Raw genomic sequence first — 14,827 nt, forward strand, 5'->3', positions numbered from 1 at the left:
GAAGGGAAAAAGGGAAAATAATTGTTGGCTTATGTAGCGCGAACCCCACCCGGCGAGTTTCAATGCGCTAGTTGGAAAATAATGAAGACTCTGGATGAGTTTGAAAGTGAGACAATGCTGAAAAGGGGAGGAGACATTGAGAAGGGGTGCGTGTGAGAGAGAGAGAGGGTGAAAGACACGCGGGGAGGGAGACGAGGAGGCAGGAAGTCGAAAGGGGTACTCGGGATGAGACGAGATCAGGGAAGGAGCGTGAGAATGAAGCCGGGGGGAAGGGGGGCGGGGGGGGGGCAGTAGTGATCGAGGGAAGGAGAAGGAGGGTGGGGGGAGGGTGTGGAGGGAGGGTAATGCAGAGGGGTAGACTAGACGTCAAGGGGCAGAAAAGCGCTATAGAAATGCTTCAATACACTGCAAGGTGCTGACAGAGACATCCACAGAGGAGACAGCCTGGAGAGACGAGAGACGGCAGGAGGCCTGCCCAGAGAGAGCGAGAGACGGCAGGAGGCCGGCTGCCCAAAGACAGCCTGGAGAGAGCGAGAGACGGCAGGAGGCCAGCTGCCCAGAGAGAGCCTGGAGAGAGCGAGAGACAGCAGGAGGCCGGCTGCCCAAAGAGAGCCTGGAGAGCGAGAGACGGCAGGAGGCCGGCTGCCCAGAGAGAGCCTGGAGAGAGCGAGAGACGGCAGGAGGCCTGCCCAGAGAGAGCCTGGAGAGAGCGAGAGACGGCAGGAGAGGAGGCCGGCTGCCCAGAGAGAGCGAGAGACGGCAGGAGGCCGGCTGCCCAGAGAAAGCCTGGAGAGAGCGAGAGATGGCAGGAGGCCTGCCCAGAGAGAGCCTGGAGAGAGCGAGAGACGGCAGGAGGCCTGCCCAGGGAGAGCCCGGAGAGAGCGAGAGACGGCAGGAGGCTTGCCCAGAGAGAGCCCGGAGAGAGCGAGAGACGGCAGGAGGCCGGCTGCCCAGAGAGAGCCTGGAGAGAGCGAGAGACGGCAGGAGGCCTGCCCAGAGAGAGCCTGGAGAGAGCGAGAGACGGCAGGAGGCCTGCCCAGAGAAAGCCTGGAGAGAGCGAGAGACGGCAGGAGGCCTGCCCAGAGAGAGCCCGGAGAGAGCGAGAGACGGCAGGAGGCCGGCTGCCCAGAGAGAGCCTGGAGAGAGCGAGAGACGGCAGTAGGCCTGCCCAGAGAGAGCCTGGAGAGAGCGAGAGACGGCAGGAGGCCTGCCCAGAGAGAGCCTGGCGAGAGCGAGAGACAGCGGGAGGCCTGCCCAGAGAGAGCCTGGAGAGAGCGAGAGAGCGAGAGACGGCAGGAGGCCGGCTGCCCAGAGAGAGCCTGGAGAGAGCGAGAGACGGCAGGAGGCCTGCCCAGGGAGAGCCCGGAGAGAGCGAGAGACGGCAGGAGGCCTGCCCAGAGAGAGCCTGGAGAGAGCGAGAGACGGCAGGAGGCTTGCCCAGAGAGAGCCCGGAGAGAGCGAGAGACGGCAGGAGGCCAGCTGCCCAGAGAGAGCCTGGAGAGAGCGAGAGACGGCAGGAGGCCTGCCCAGAGAGAGCCTGGAGAGAGCGAGAGACGGCAGGAGGCCTGCCCAGAGAAAGCCTGGAGAGAGCGAGAGACGGCAGGAGGCCTGCCCAGAGAGAGCCCGGAGAGAGCGAGAGACGGCAGGAGGCCGGCTGCCCAGAGAGAGCCTGGAGAGAGCGAGAGACGGCAGGAGGCCTGCCCAGAGAGAGCCTGGAGAGAGCGAGAGACGGCAGGAGGCCGGCTGCCCAGAGAGAGCCTGGAGAGAGCGAGAGACGGCAGGAGGCCTGCCCAGAGAGAGCCTGGAGACAGCGAGAGACGGCAGGAGGCCTGCTGCCCAGAGAGAGCCCAGAGAGAGCGAGAGACGGCAGGAGGCCTGCCCAGAGAGAGCCTGGAGAGAGCGAGAGACAGCAGGAGGCCTGCCCAGAGAGAGCCTGGAGAGAGCGAGAGACGGCAGGAGGCCGGCTGCCCAGAGAGAGCCTGGAGAGAGCGAGAGACGGCAGGAGGCCTGCTGCCCAGAGAGAGCCCAGAGAGAGCGAGAGACGGCAGGAGGCCTGCCCAGAGAGAGCCTGGAGAGAGCGAGAGACAGCAGGAGGCCTGCCCAGAGAGAGCCTGGAGAGAGCGAGAGACGGCAGGAGGCCGGCTGCCCAGAGAGAGCCTGGAGAGAGCGAGAGACGGCAGGAGGCCTGCTGCCCAGAGAGAGCCCAGAGAGAGCGAGAGACGGCAGGAGGCCTGCCCAGAGAGAGCCTGGAGAGAGACGGCAGGAGGCCTGCCCAGAGAGAGCCTGGAGAGAGCGAGAGACGGCAGGAGGCCTGCCCAGAGAGAGCCTGGAGAGAGCGAGAGACAGCAGGAGGCCTGCCCAGAGAGAGCCTGGAGAGAGCGAGAGACGGCAGGAAGCCGGCTGCCCAGAGAGAGCCTGGAGAGAGCGAGAGACGGCAGGAGGCCTGCCCAGAGAGAGCCTGGAGAGAGCGAGAGACAGCAGGAGGCCCGCCCAGAGAGAGCCTGGAGAGAGCGAGAGACGGCAGGAAGCGGGCTGCCCAGAGAGAGCCTGGAGAGAGCGAGAGACGGCAGGAGGCCTGCCGAGAGAGAGCCTGGAGAGAGCGAGAGACGGCAGGAGGCCGGCTGCCCAGAGAGAGCCTGGAGAGAGCGAGAGACGGCAGGAGGCATGCCCAGAGAGAGCCTGGAGAGAGCGGGAGACGGCAGGAAGCCGGCTGCCCAGAGAGAGCCTGGAGAGAGCGCGAGACAGCAGGAGGCCTGCCCAGAGAGAGCCTGGAGAGAGCGAGAGACGGCAGGAGGCCTGCCCAGAGAGAGCCTGGAGAGAGCGAGAGACAGCAGGAGGCCTGCCCAGAGAGAGCCTGGAGAGAGCGAGAGACGGCAGGAGGCCTGCCCAGAGAGAGACTGGAGAAAGCGAGAGACGGCAGGAGGCCGGCTGCCCAGAGAGAGCCTGGAGAGAGCGAGATACGGCAGGAGGCCTGCCCAGAGAGAGCCTGGAGAGAGTGAGAGACGGCAGGAGGCCTGCCCAGAGAGAGCCTGGAGAGAGCGAGAGATGGCAGGAGGCCGGCCCAGAGAGAGCGAGAGACGGCAGGAGGCCTGCCCAGAGAGAGCCTGGAGAGAGCGAGAGACGGCAGGAGGCCTGCCCAGAGAGAGCCTGGAGAGAGCGAGAGACGGCAGGAGGCCGGCTGCCCAGAGAGAGCCTGGAGAGAGCGAGAGACGGCAGGAGGCCGGCTGCCCAGAGAGAGCGAGAGACGGCAGGAGGCCTGCCCAGAGAGAGCCTGGAGAGAGTGAGAGACGGCAGGAGGCCTGCCCAGAGAGAGCCTGGAGAGAGCGAGAGATGGCAGGAGGCCTGCTGCCCAGAGAGAGCCCAGAGAGAGCGAGAGACGGCAGGAGGCCTGCCCAGAGAGAGCGAGAGACGGCAGGAGGCCGGCTGCCCAGAGAGAGCCCAGAGAGAGCGAGAGACGGCAGGAGGCCTGCCCAGAGAGAGCCTGGAGAGAGCGAGAGACGGCAGGAGGCCTGCCCAGAGAGAGCCTGGAGAGAGCGAGAGACGGCAGGAGGCTTGCCCAGAGAGAGCCCGGAGAGAGCGAGAGACGGCAGGAGGCCGGCTGCCCAGAGAGAGCCTGGAGAGAGCGAGAGACGGCAGGAGGCCTGCCCAGAGAGAGCCTGGAGAGAGCGAGAGACGGCAGGAGGCCGGCTACCCAGAGAGAGCCTGGAGAGAGCGAGAGACGGCAGGAGGCTTGCCCAGAGAGAGCCCGGAGAGAGCGAGAGACGGCAGGAGGCCTGCCCAGAGGCTGATGTGTGTGTGGGGGGGGGGGTTGGGAGGGGGGGCGCAGAGATGCAGGAGGATATGAAGGAGATTCGTGGGGAGAGAGGTGGTGGGAGAAGGACGCCCTGGCACAGAAACGGGGGGGGGGGTTGCGGGGGGGCGATGAGACGGTAGAGAAAGGTACAAGGGGCGGGGTAGTAGGAATGCATGTTGCGAGAGGAGCAGGAGGAGGTGGGAACAGGAAGGAGAGAGGTACAGGGTACAGGAGAGGGCGAGGGGTACAGTAGAGAATACAGATGCAGGTGAAGAAGAGAGGTGCAGGGGAAGGACAGAGGTGCAGGAGGAGAATAGAGGTGAAGGGGGAAGACAGAGATGCAGGAGAAGAGAGGTGCAGGAGAATAGAGGTGCAGGAGGAAAAGAGAGGTGAAGGAGGAGAAGAGAGGTGCAGGAGGAGAAGAGAGGTGCAGGAGGAGAAGAGAGGTGAAGGAGGAGAAGAGAGGTGCAGGAGGAGAAGAGAGGTGAGGAGAAGAGAGGTGCAGGAGGAGAAGAGAGGTGCAGGATGAGAAGAGAGGTGAAGGAGGAGAAGAGAGGTGCAGGAGGAGAAGAGAGGTGCAGAAGGAGAAGAGAGGTGAGGAGAAGAGAGGTGCATCAGGAGAAGAGAGGTGAAGGAGGAGAAGAGAGGTGCAGGAGGAGAAGAGAGGTGAAGGAGGAGAAGAGAGGTGCAGGAGGAGAAGAGAGGTGCAGGAGGAGAAGAGAGGTGAGGAGAAGAGAGGTGCAGGAGGAGAAGAGAGGTGAAGGAGGAGAAGAGAGGTGAAGGAGGAGAAGAAAGGTGGAGGAGGAGAGGGGTGCAGGAGGAGAAGAGAGATGAAGGAGGAGAAGAGAGGTGCAGGAGGAGAAGAGAGGTGAAGGAGAAGAGAGGTTCAAGAGGAGAAGAGAGATGAAGGAGGAGAGGGGTGCAGGAGGAGAGGGGTGCAGGAGAGGGGTGCAGGAGAGGGTGAGGGGTACAGGAGAGAACACAGATGCAGGAGAAGAAGAGAGGTGCAGGGGAAGGACAGAGGTACAGGAGGAGAATAGAGGTGAAGGGGGGAGACAGAGATGCAGGAGAAGAGAGGTGCAGGAGAATAGAGGTGCAGGAGGAAAAGAAAGGTGAGCAGAAGAGAGGTGAAGGAGGAGAAGAGAGGTGCAGGAGGAGAAGAGAGGTGAAGGAGGAGAAGAGAGGTGCAGGAGGAGAAGAGAGGTGCAGGAGTAGAAGAGAGGTGAGGAGAAGAGAGGTGCAGGAGGAGAAGAGAGGTGAGGAGAAGAGAGGTGCAGGAGGAGAAGAGAGGTGAAGGAGGAGAAGAGAGGTGCAGGAGGAGAAGAGAGGTGCAGGAGGAGAAGAGAGGTGAAGGAGGAGAAGAGAGGTGCAGGAGGAGAAGAGAGGTGAGGAGAAGAGAGGCGAGGAGAAGAGAGGTGAAGGAGGAGAAGAGAGGTGCAGGAGGAGAAGAGAGGTGAAGGAGGAGAAGAGAGGTGCAGGAGGAGAAGAGAGGTGAGGAGAAGAGAGGTGAAGGAGGAGAAGAGAGGTGAGGAGAAGAGAGGTGCAGGAGGAGAAGAGAGGTGAAGGAGGGGAAGAGAGGTGCAGGAGGAGAAGAGAGGTGAGGAGAAGAGAGGTGAAGGAGGAGAAGAGAGGTGAAGGAGGAGAAGAGAGGGGCAGGAGGAGAAGAGAGGTGAAGGAGGAGAAGAGAGGTGAAGGAGGAGAAGAGAGGTGCAGGAGGAGAAGAGAGGTGCAGGAGGAGAAGAGAGGTGAGGAGAAGAGAGGTGCAGGAGGAGAAGAGAGGTGAGGAGAAGAGAGGTGCAGGAGGAGAAGAGAGGTGAGGAGAAGAGAGGTGAAGGAGGAGAAGAGAGGTGCAGGAGAAGAGAGGTGCAGGAGGAGAAGAGAGGTGCAGGAGGAGAAGAGAAGTGAAGGAGGAGAAGAGAGGTGCAGGAGGAGAAGAGAGGTGAGGAGAAGAGAGGTGAAGGAGGAGAAGAGAGGTGAGGAGAAGAGAGGTGCAGGAAAAGAAGAGAGGTGAAGGAGGAGAAGAGAGGTGCAGGAGGAGAAGAGAGGTAAAGGAGGAGAAGAGAGGTGAAGGAGGAGAAGAGAGGTGCAGGAGGAGAAGAGAGGTGCAGGAGGAGAAGAGAGGTGAGGAGAAGAGAGGTGAAGGAGGGGAAGAGAGGTGAGGAGAAGAGAGGTGCAGGAGGAGAAGAGAGGTGAAGGAGGAGAAGAGAGGTGCAGGAGGAGAAGAGAGGTGAAAGAGGAGAAGAGAGGTGAAGGAGGAGAAGAGAGGTGCAGGAGGAGAAGAGAGGTGCAGGAGGAGAAGAGAGGTGCAGGAGGAGAAGAGAGGTGAAGGAGGAGAAGAGAGGTGCAGGAGGAGAAGAGAGGTGAGGAGAAGAGAGGTGAAGGAGGAGAAGAGAGGTGAAGGAGGAGAAGAGAGGGGCAGGAGGAGAAGAGAGGTGAAGGAGGAGAAGAGAGGTGAAGGAGGAGAAGAGAGGTGCAGGAGGAGAAGAGAGGTGCAGGAGGAGAAGAGAGGTGAGGAGAAGAGAGGTGCAGGAGGAGAAGAGAGGTGCAGGAGGAGAAGAGAGGTGAGGAGAAGAGAGGTGAAGGAGGAGAAGAGAGGTGCAGGAGAAGAGAGGTGCAGGAGGAGAAGAGAAGTGAAGGAGGAGAAGAGAGGTGCAGGAGGAGAAGAGAGGTGAGGAGAAGAGAGGTGAAGGAGGAGAAGAGAGGTGAGGAGAAGAGAGGTGCAGGAGGAGAAGAGAGGTGCAGGAGGAGAAGAGAGGTGAAGGAGGAGAAGAGAGGTGAAGGAGGAGAAGAGAGGTGCAGGAGGAGAAGAGAGGTGCAGGAGGAGAAGAGAGGTGAGGAGAAGAGAGGTGAAGGAGGAGAAGAGAGGTGAGGAAAAGAGAGGTGCAGGAGGAGAAGAGAGGTGAAGGAGGAGAAGAGAGGTGCAGGAGGAGAAGAGAGGTGAAAGAGGAGAAGAGAGGTGAAGGAGGAGAAGAGAGGTGCAGGAGGAGAAGAGAGGTGAGGAGAAGAGAGGTGCAGGAGGAGAAGAGAGGTGCAGGAGGAGAAGAGAGGTGAAGGAGGAGAAGAGAGGTGCAGGAGGAAAAGAGAGGTGCAGGAGGAGAGGGGTGCAGGAGGAGAAGAGAGGTGCAGGAGGAGAAGAGAGGTGAAGGAGGAGAAGAGAGGTGAGGAGAAGAGAGGTGCAGGAGGAGAAGAGAGGTGAAGGAGGAGAAGAGAGGTGCAGGAGGAGAAGAGATGTGCAGGAGGAGAGGGGTGCAGGGGGAGAAGAGAGGTGCAGGAGGAGAAGAGAGGTGCAGGAGGAGAGGGGTGCAGGAGGAGAAGAGAGGTGCAGGAGGAGAGGGGTGCAGGAGGAGAAGAGAGGTGCAGGAGGAGAAGAGAGGTGCAGGAGGAGCAGAGAGGTGCAGGAGGAGAAGAGAGGTGCAGGAGGAGAAGAGAAGTGAAGGAGGAGAAGAGAGGTGCAGGAGGAGAAGAGAGGTGAGGAGAAGAGAGGTGAAGGAGGAGAAGAGAGGTGAGGAGAAGAGAGGTGCAGGAGGAGAAGAGAGGTGAAGGAGGAGAAGAGAGGTGCAGGAGGAGAAGAGAGGTGAAGGAGGAGAAGAGAGGTGAAGGAGGAGAAGAGAGGTGCAGGAGGAGAAGAGAGGTGAGGAGAAGAGAGGTGAAGGAGGAGAAGAGAGGTGAGGAGAAGAGAGGTGCAGGAGGAGAAGAGAGGTGAAGGAGGAGAAGAGAGGTGCAGGAGGAGAAGAGAGGTGAAAGAGGAGAAGAGAGGTGAAGGAGGAGAAGAGAGGTGCAGGAGGAGAAGAGAGGTGAGGAGAAGAGAGGTGCAGGAGGAGAAGAGAGGTGCAGGAGGAGAAGAGAGGTGAAGGAGGAGAAGAGAGGTGCAGGAGGAGAAGAGAGGTGAGGAGAAGAGAGGTGAAGGAGGAGAAGAGAGGTGAAGGAGGAGAAGAGAGGGGCAGGAGGAGAAGAGAGGTGAAGGAGGAGAAGAGAGGTGAAGGAGGAGAAGAGAGGTGCAGGAGGAGAAGAGAGGTGCAGGAGGAGAAGAGAGGTGAGGAGAAGAGAGGTGCAGGAGGAGAAGAGAGGTGCAGGAGGAGAAGAGAGGTGAGGAGAAGAGAGGTGAAGGAGGAGAAGAGAGGTGCAGGAGGAGAAGAGAGGTGCAGGAGGAGAAGAGAAGTGAAGGAGGAGAAGAGAGGTGCAGGAGGAGAAGAGAGGTGAGGAGAAGAGAGGTGAAGGAGGAGAAGAGAGGTGAGGAGAAGAGAGGTGCAGGAGGAGAAGAGAGGTGAAGGAGGAGAAGAGAGGTGCAGGAGGAGAAGAGAGGTGAAGGAGGAGAAGAGAGGTGAAGGAGGAGAAGAGAGGTGCAGGAGGAGAAGAGAGGTGCAGGAGGAGAAGAGAGGTGAGGAGAAGAGAGGTGAAGGAGGAGAAGAGAGGTGAGGAGAAGAGAGGTGCAGGAGGAGAAGAGAGGTGAAGGAGGAGAAGAGAGGTGCAGGAGGAGAAGAGAGGTGAAAGAGGAGAAGAGAGGTGAAGGAGGAGAAGAGAGGTGCAGGAGGAGAAGAGAGGTGAGGAGAAGAGAGGTGCAGGAGGAGAAGAGAGGTGCAGGAGGAGAAGAGAGGTGAAGGAGGAGAAGAGAGGTGCAGGAGGAAAAGAGAGGTGCAGGAGGAGAGGGTGCAGGAGGAGAAGAGAGGTGCAGGAGGAGAAGAGAGGTGAAGGAGGAGAAGAGAGGTGAGGAGAAGAGAGGTGCAGGAGGAGAAGAGAGGTGAAGGAGGAGAAGAGAGGTGCAGGAGGAGAAGAGAGGTGCAGGAGGAGAGGGGTGCAAGGGGAGAAGAGAGGTGCAGGAGGAGAAGAGAGGTGCAGGAGGAGAGGGGTGCAGGAGGAGAAGAGAGGTGCAGGAGGAGAGGGGTGCAGGAGGAGAAGAGAGGTGCAGGAGGAGAAGAGAGGTGCAGGAGGAGCAGAGAGGTGCAGGAGGAGAAGAGAGGTGCAGGAGGAGGGGGAGAGGTGAAGGAGGAGAGGGAGAGGTGAAGGAGGAGAAGAGAGGTGCAGGGGAAGGACAGAGGTGCAGGAGGAGAAGAGAGGTGCATGAGAAGGAGAAGGGTACAAGAGGAGGGGAGGCGCAGGAGAGGAGGAGAGGTGAAGGAGGAGAAAGGTAGGAGACGTAGGAGGAGAGCACATGCGACGGAGAAGGCGGAGCGGGCTCGAGATGCGAGCGGAGGGCGGGGAGGGGTGCGGGGGAGGGCGGGGCACGAGGGCCGTAAGAGGGGTTTCCTCTGCCCGGCTGCATCCGACCCTGGGCCAGCAGCTGCCCCCCTTTTCCTGTCCCACACCCTCACACTGCCCCCCATCTCCCGCCTCGGCGCCTGTCCCTGGGGGGCCGTGGGACGGTCCCTGCCCCGCCTCCCTGCCCCCCCCCCCTCCCCTCGGAGGGGCTGAGCTGTCAGAGGATGTGGTTTGTAACCGAGCAGCGCGGAGCATAGTTTGTGCTGAGCTCAGAGCAGAGGAAGAGTGTTTGGGGGCCGCGGAGGAAGAGCCCCCCTACTGGCAGGGCGTGGGTGAGTGCCCCCCAGAAGCACGAGCGACTCCCCAGGACGAGAGAGCGACCCTTGAGGCAAGAGTGACCCCCAAGGCAGGAGTGCACCCCCGAAGCAAGAGTGAACGGCCAGTGATATGAGTGCAAGCTCAAGCGACAGAATCAACTCCGGGACCAAAGTTGACATCCAATAAAAAGAACACGGTAACAAGAGGCACTGACAGCTGCAAGAGTGCACCAGGGACAGAGATGCGCAGTCGGTAACAAGAGGCTCCGACAGCTGTAAGAGTGCACCAGGGACAGAGGTGCACCGTCGGTAACAAGAGGCACTGACAGCTGCAAGAGTGCACCAGGGACAGATGTGCACAGTCGGTAACAAGAGGCACCGACAGCTGTAAAAGTGCTCCTTCAGAGCAGGGTGCCGGCCAGCAGTAAATGTGCACCAGGGACAGAGATGCGCAGTTGGTAACAAGAGGCTCCGACAGCTGTAAGAGTGCACCAGGGACAGAGGTGCGCCTTCGGTAACAAGAGGCACCGACAGCTTTAAGAAGGCTCAGAGGTTCTGACATCTGTAAGATTCCTCCTTCAGAGCAGCAGCAAGCAACAAAGTGCGCCAGGGACAGATGTGCGCCTTCGGTAAAAAGAGGCACCGACAGCTGCAAGAGTGAACCAGGGAAAGAAGCGCCTTCAGAAACAAGAGGCACCGACAGCTGTAAAAGTGCACCAGGGACAGAAGTGCACCGTCGGTAACAAGAGGCACTGACAGCTGCAAGAGTGCACCAGGGACAGAAGTGCACCGTCGGTAACAAGAGGCACCGACAGCTGTAAAAGTGCACCAGGGACAGAAGTGCACCGTCGGTAACAAGAGGCACCGACAGCTGCAAGAGTGAACCAGGGAGAGAAGCGCATTCAGTAACAAGAGGCACCGACAGCTGTAAAAGTGCACCAGGGACAGAAGTGCACCGTCGGTAACAAGAGGCACCGACAGCTGCAAGAGTGAACCAGGGAGAGAAGCGCATTCAGTAACAAGAGGCACCGACAGCTGTAAAAGTGCTCCTCCAGGGCAGGGTGCCGGCCAGCAGGAAAGGTGCGCCTTCGGTAACAAGGGGATACCTCATACCAGTTGGACAGTTGAGCACCCCGGAACAAGAGTGCACCTCAGGAAAAGAGATCACCCCAAGATATTAGTGAAGCACTAGAAGGAGACGGCGCCTCAGGTCAAAGGTGCATGTCAGGAGCTAGAATGCACCCCAGAATTAAGAGTGCGCCCCAGGAATAAACGTGCACCCCGATACTACAAGAGGATCCCAGACGAAGACAGGACAAAGGGACGAAAGCGCACCCCGGGAGGCAGAGTGCACCCCCCATATAAGAGCGCGCATCTCAGGGGTAAAGGTTCACCTGTAAAACGGGGGTGCACCCTGGAAACAAGATCTCACCCCCAAGAAAGGCGCGCCCCTCCCCAGCCTGCACCCCGAGTTCCTGCCGAGCCTGCATAGGATGTGCGCCCGGAGACTGCCTTGAGCACCCCAGAACCAGAACCGCGGAGGGTAGGTAGGTGGTCCGGACGGGGGAAGGGGAGGGGTGGGGTCACGAGGGGCAGGGGCTCAGGGAGACACGCCAGGCTGACGCCCATCCAAAGTGAGACCCAGAAATGGTCCAGGGTGCGGATAAACCGGTGTGGGGTTGTTGGCTGTTTGGTCACCGGAGCTCACTTTTACCCTAATGCACTTTTTGTTGTTATTTTCTGTTATTCCCTTCGGCTTTCTTTCGCTCACTCCTACTGCCATCTCTGGTTCTGTCTCTATCTCTCTCTCTCCCCCTCACTCTCTTTCTTACTCTCTCACCCCCTGTCTCTCTCTCCCTCTCTTTCTTTCTCTCTGTGTCTCTCTCCATCTCTCCCCCTCTCTCCTCCCTCATTGGCCCGTCGTTCTCTCCCCCTCACTCTCTTTCTTACTCTCTCACCCCCTGTCTCTCTCTCTCCCCCTCACTCTGTCTCGCCCTCGGTCTCTCTCTCTCCCCCTCTCTCTCCATCTCCCCCCCTCTCTCCTCCCTCATTGGCCCGTCGTTCTCTCCCCCTTGCTCTCTCACTCTCCTTCAAGTCTTCTCTTTGCCGGTTTCAATCCCTTTTCTTTCTCATCGCCTTTATCTTCTCTCCTCCTCAGCTGGTTTTTCACGCACTCCCTCCTCTCCCTCCCCCCACCCACCTTGCCCCTTCATTCTTCCTTTTCCACTGATTTCTCCCCTTCCTCTCACAGATTCTCCCCTCTGTCACCCTCTTTTATCTTTCAGTCATTTTCTTCGCCCCTTTCAGCCCCCCTCCCTTCCACTTTCTTCAGCGCTCTTTTTTGCCACAGGTATATTTTCTCCGCTCGTTTCTCCTAGTTTACCCCCGTCTTTCCATTTTATTTCGTCGTCCGTCTTCCCAGCACTTCCTCTTCTGTTCCCAGTTTCTGTTCCAGAGAAGAAGGGAGGCCGAGTCGGCCCTGCTAAGCGTACTAATTGCTGCGCAGCACGTACATTGACCTCCGCGCTATCTTGCGAACTTGGAATAATAAGCCCCACCCCCCACAGGCCCGTTTCTCAGTCCGCATCACTGTCTGACGGGGGCGCTGCGCTGGGAGGGGTCAATACTTGCAAGTTCAATTCTGGATAAATGAACTGAACTTGACCCGAAGGTATCGGGCATCAGAGCGCTTTACATAGCACCAGTTGCATTACACGAGGACACATTCATTTTAGTTAGGCATGGGGGTCCCAATTCACAGAACTAATTTAAGACAAACTCCTAAACTTACTACTTTTGGTATTCACAGGAGTTAGGATTTTGTCTTAAGTTTGTCTTAAGACAAACTTAAGACTTAAACTTAAGTTTGGATTTTGTCTTAAGTCTGTTTTAAGTCTGTCTTAAGTTTATTTTAAGACGAACTTAAGACAAAATCCTAACTTCTGTGAATACCAAAAGTAGTAAGTTTAGGATTTTGTCTTAAATTAGTTCTGTGCATCGGCCCTGGCAGATTAAATGATTTGCCCAGAATCACAAGCTGTTCAGCATCATTGCAGGGATTCGAACCCAGTTCCCCAAATTCGAGGTCGGCTGCCCTAGACCTAAGGCATACTCCTCCCCCCAAATAATAGATACTTTTGTTAAAGGCACTGCAATTCGGGCAGAATAGGTGCCGATAAGTAACGTGCAGGTGTGAGTGGAGGCAGGACACAAGTCCTAAAAAAGAAGTAGGGGAACTAACTGGGTTAGGCAGTGTGCAAGTGAAATCATGACGCAGGCCATCCCAGCGCATGACGTCGCGACATGTGACATCGGACGTGGCATCACTGGAAGTGACCTCACTGGAAGTGATATCACAAGAACTGACATCAGATGTTAAGACCTCACATATATGTTTATCAGGTGTATCAGGAGTACATTTAAGCGCATTATGAGATTTAACAAATTGGATTTGGCGCTGAGGTTGTGACAAAAAAGTGGCGCAATCCGGACAAAGAACCTGGCCCTTAACTAATTCATAAAAAAAAACCTGCCACAAAGAAATTGGCAACCAGGAGGAGCACTGTAGTAGATCTGTTCTGCTTAATTGGTTTAAAAGTCTGTATTTTCAAATATTTGTGTGGTTGAGGCACCTGCTGCAGAGGTGCCCATGAAATCTCACGGAACATTGATAATGTTGAGATAACTCTGAAGATGAACACTTTTTCTGAAGAGATCTGTGTTTTGTGTAATCCCAGATTTGAATCAAAGTAGTAGAGAAGGTTAATGTGCCTCCTGCGAAGCACATTGCGTAACACGCAGATGAGAGTTTTTTATTGTATGTGGATAGGTGAGTGGATTACTGCTTTGACCACAGAGATCCTCTTGTTTCCTGTAGTTCATAAATTGTGTTCCTTCTCATATAGCACAGTGAGATGTGGACATGTGACTCCTACACCTTGTAACCCTCACTGTCTGATGATTTATTGTCAATATATGATGTGTCTGTTACATAAAGAGCTACAACACCCTGCACTGGGATGTGTAGCGCTATAAAATAAATAAAATAGAGCTATTTAAAATGTTATTTGTGTAAATACCGGGATAGATCAACCCACCTGACAGTCTTATAGCGCCTGCACTTGTAGACAGGCACTGAACAAAGTCAAAAGCATCTCTCTTAAGTACCTGTGAAGAGATAACAAGCTGTGCGCCTTTGTGTCTCCTCAGTTGCATTTACATTTGTGTGAGGTTCCAGGCCGCCTCCAGTCAGGATTCTCCATCAAAAGGAGGCCGGGTGACCCCTTAACTTCGGCCTTCATCTTTGGCCCAGCTGGAGGTGAAAAAAAGCCCCCCTCACTGCCCGCACGTTGCTGCTGGGAACGGAAAGCAGACAGTGCTGGGTCGCTGCTGAATGTGTCACGGTGTCTGAAATTACACCAGCACAATTTCAGCATATTTATGTGGGACCCAACATCTGGGCAGGATGGACGGTGTCCACCCGGTGAAAGTAGTGGGTGGATGCCGTGTAACCGCATGTACGCCCGACTTGTGCCCGGAGTGTAGGGTTAGCTGTGCCTGTTTCAGCACAGGTTAGCGATGTGTTAATGTAAGTGTAGTGTGCGCGGCTTGTGCAAGTGCAGGGTGAGTGTGTAGGCATATTTGCTAGGGTGTTCTGGGCAGTGTGCATGTGTGAGTATAGGGTAGGTGGTGCATCTGTGTGATGTGGGGTGGATAGTGTGCCTGTATGAGTGTACGTGAATGGTGTGTGCCAGTGTGAGTGTAGGGTAAGCGGGGTGTTTGTGTACGTATGTGAGTGCACAGTGGGCGGAGTGTCTGCATGAGTGTATGTTGTGGCGGTGTGCCTATGTGAGTTTTTGTCTGGCAGTGTGTCTGTACGTTTGAGGGTGTGCCTGTGTGAGTTTCCGCCTGGCAGTGTGTCGGTGAGGGTGTACGTTTGAGGGTGTGCCTGTGTGAGTTTACGTCTGGTAGTGTGTCTGTGTGGGTGTATGTTTGAGGGTGTGCCTGTGTGAGTTTCCGCCTGGCAGTGTGTCGGTGAGGGTGTACGTTTGAGGGTGTGCCTGTGTGAGTTTACGTCTGGTAGTGTGTCTGTGTGGGTGTTCGTTTGAAGGTGTGCCTGTGTGAGTTTCCGCCTGGCAGTGTGTCGGTGAGGGTGTACCGCGGGGTTGGGGAGTGTGCCTGTGTAAGTTTGGGGTGTGTGTTGTGCCTATGTGAGTTTTTGTCTGGCAGTGTGTCTGTGTGACTAAAGGGCGTGTGATGTGCCTGTGCGAGTTTGCAATGCCTGTGTGAGTTTCCGCCTGGCAGTGTGTGGGTGTGAATGTTGGGTTCACGGTGAGCCTCTGTTACTGTGTCTCTGTATCGTTATTACATTTATGATTCTTACCCCATTGCGGGGCGCCAAGGCCAATATTAGACGGGCGCCACATGGCACCATAGAGCCGGGCTTGGTGTGAAGGATTCTGTACCTGTTTTGAGCCCATGTGTGAAGTGTTTTGGGCAAGAGAGGCGCTCTTATCATGTC

General features: G+C 57.1%; 1 protein-coding gene across 1 annotated transcript in view; it reads left to right on the forward strand.

Annotated features, from left to right (window-relative positions):
• The first annotated feature begins 10,723 nt into the window (after nt 1-10,723).
• RFTN1 (raftlin, lipid raft linker 1) overlaps nt 10,724-14,827 on the forward strand; it is a 349,725-nt gene continuing 345,621 nt past the window's right edge. Inside the window, exon 1 of the mRNA XM_086942185.1 lies at nt 10,724-10,853. The gene's annotated coding sequence lies outside the window, so the exon portion shown is untranslated. The remainder of the gene's footprint in view (nt 10,854-14,827) is intronic.

The sequence above is a fragment of the Lissotriton vulgaris genome, chromosome 10 (assembly GCF_964263255.1).
Source record: "Lissotriton vulgaris chromosome 10, aLisVul1.2, whole genome shotgun sequence".
In the NCBI taxonomy this organism is placed as follows: Eukaryota; Metazoa; Chordata; class Amphibia; order Caudata; family Salamandridae; genus Lissotriton; species Lissotriton vulgaris.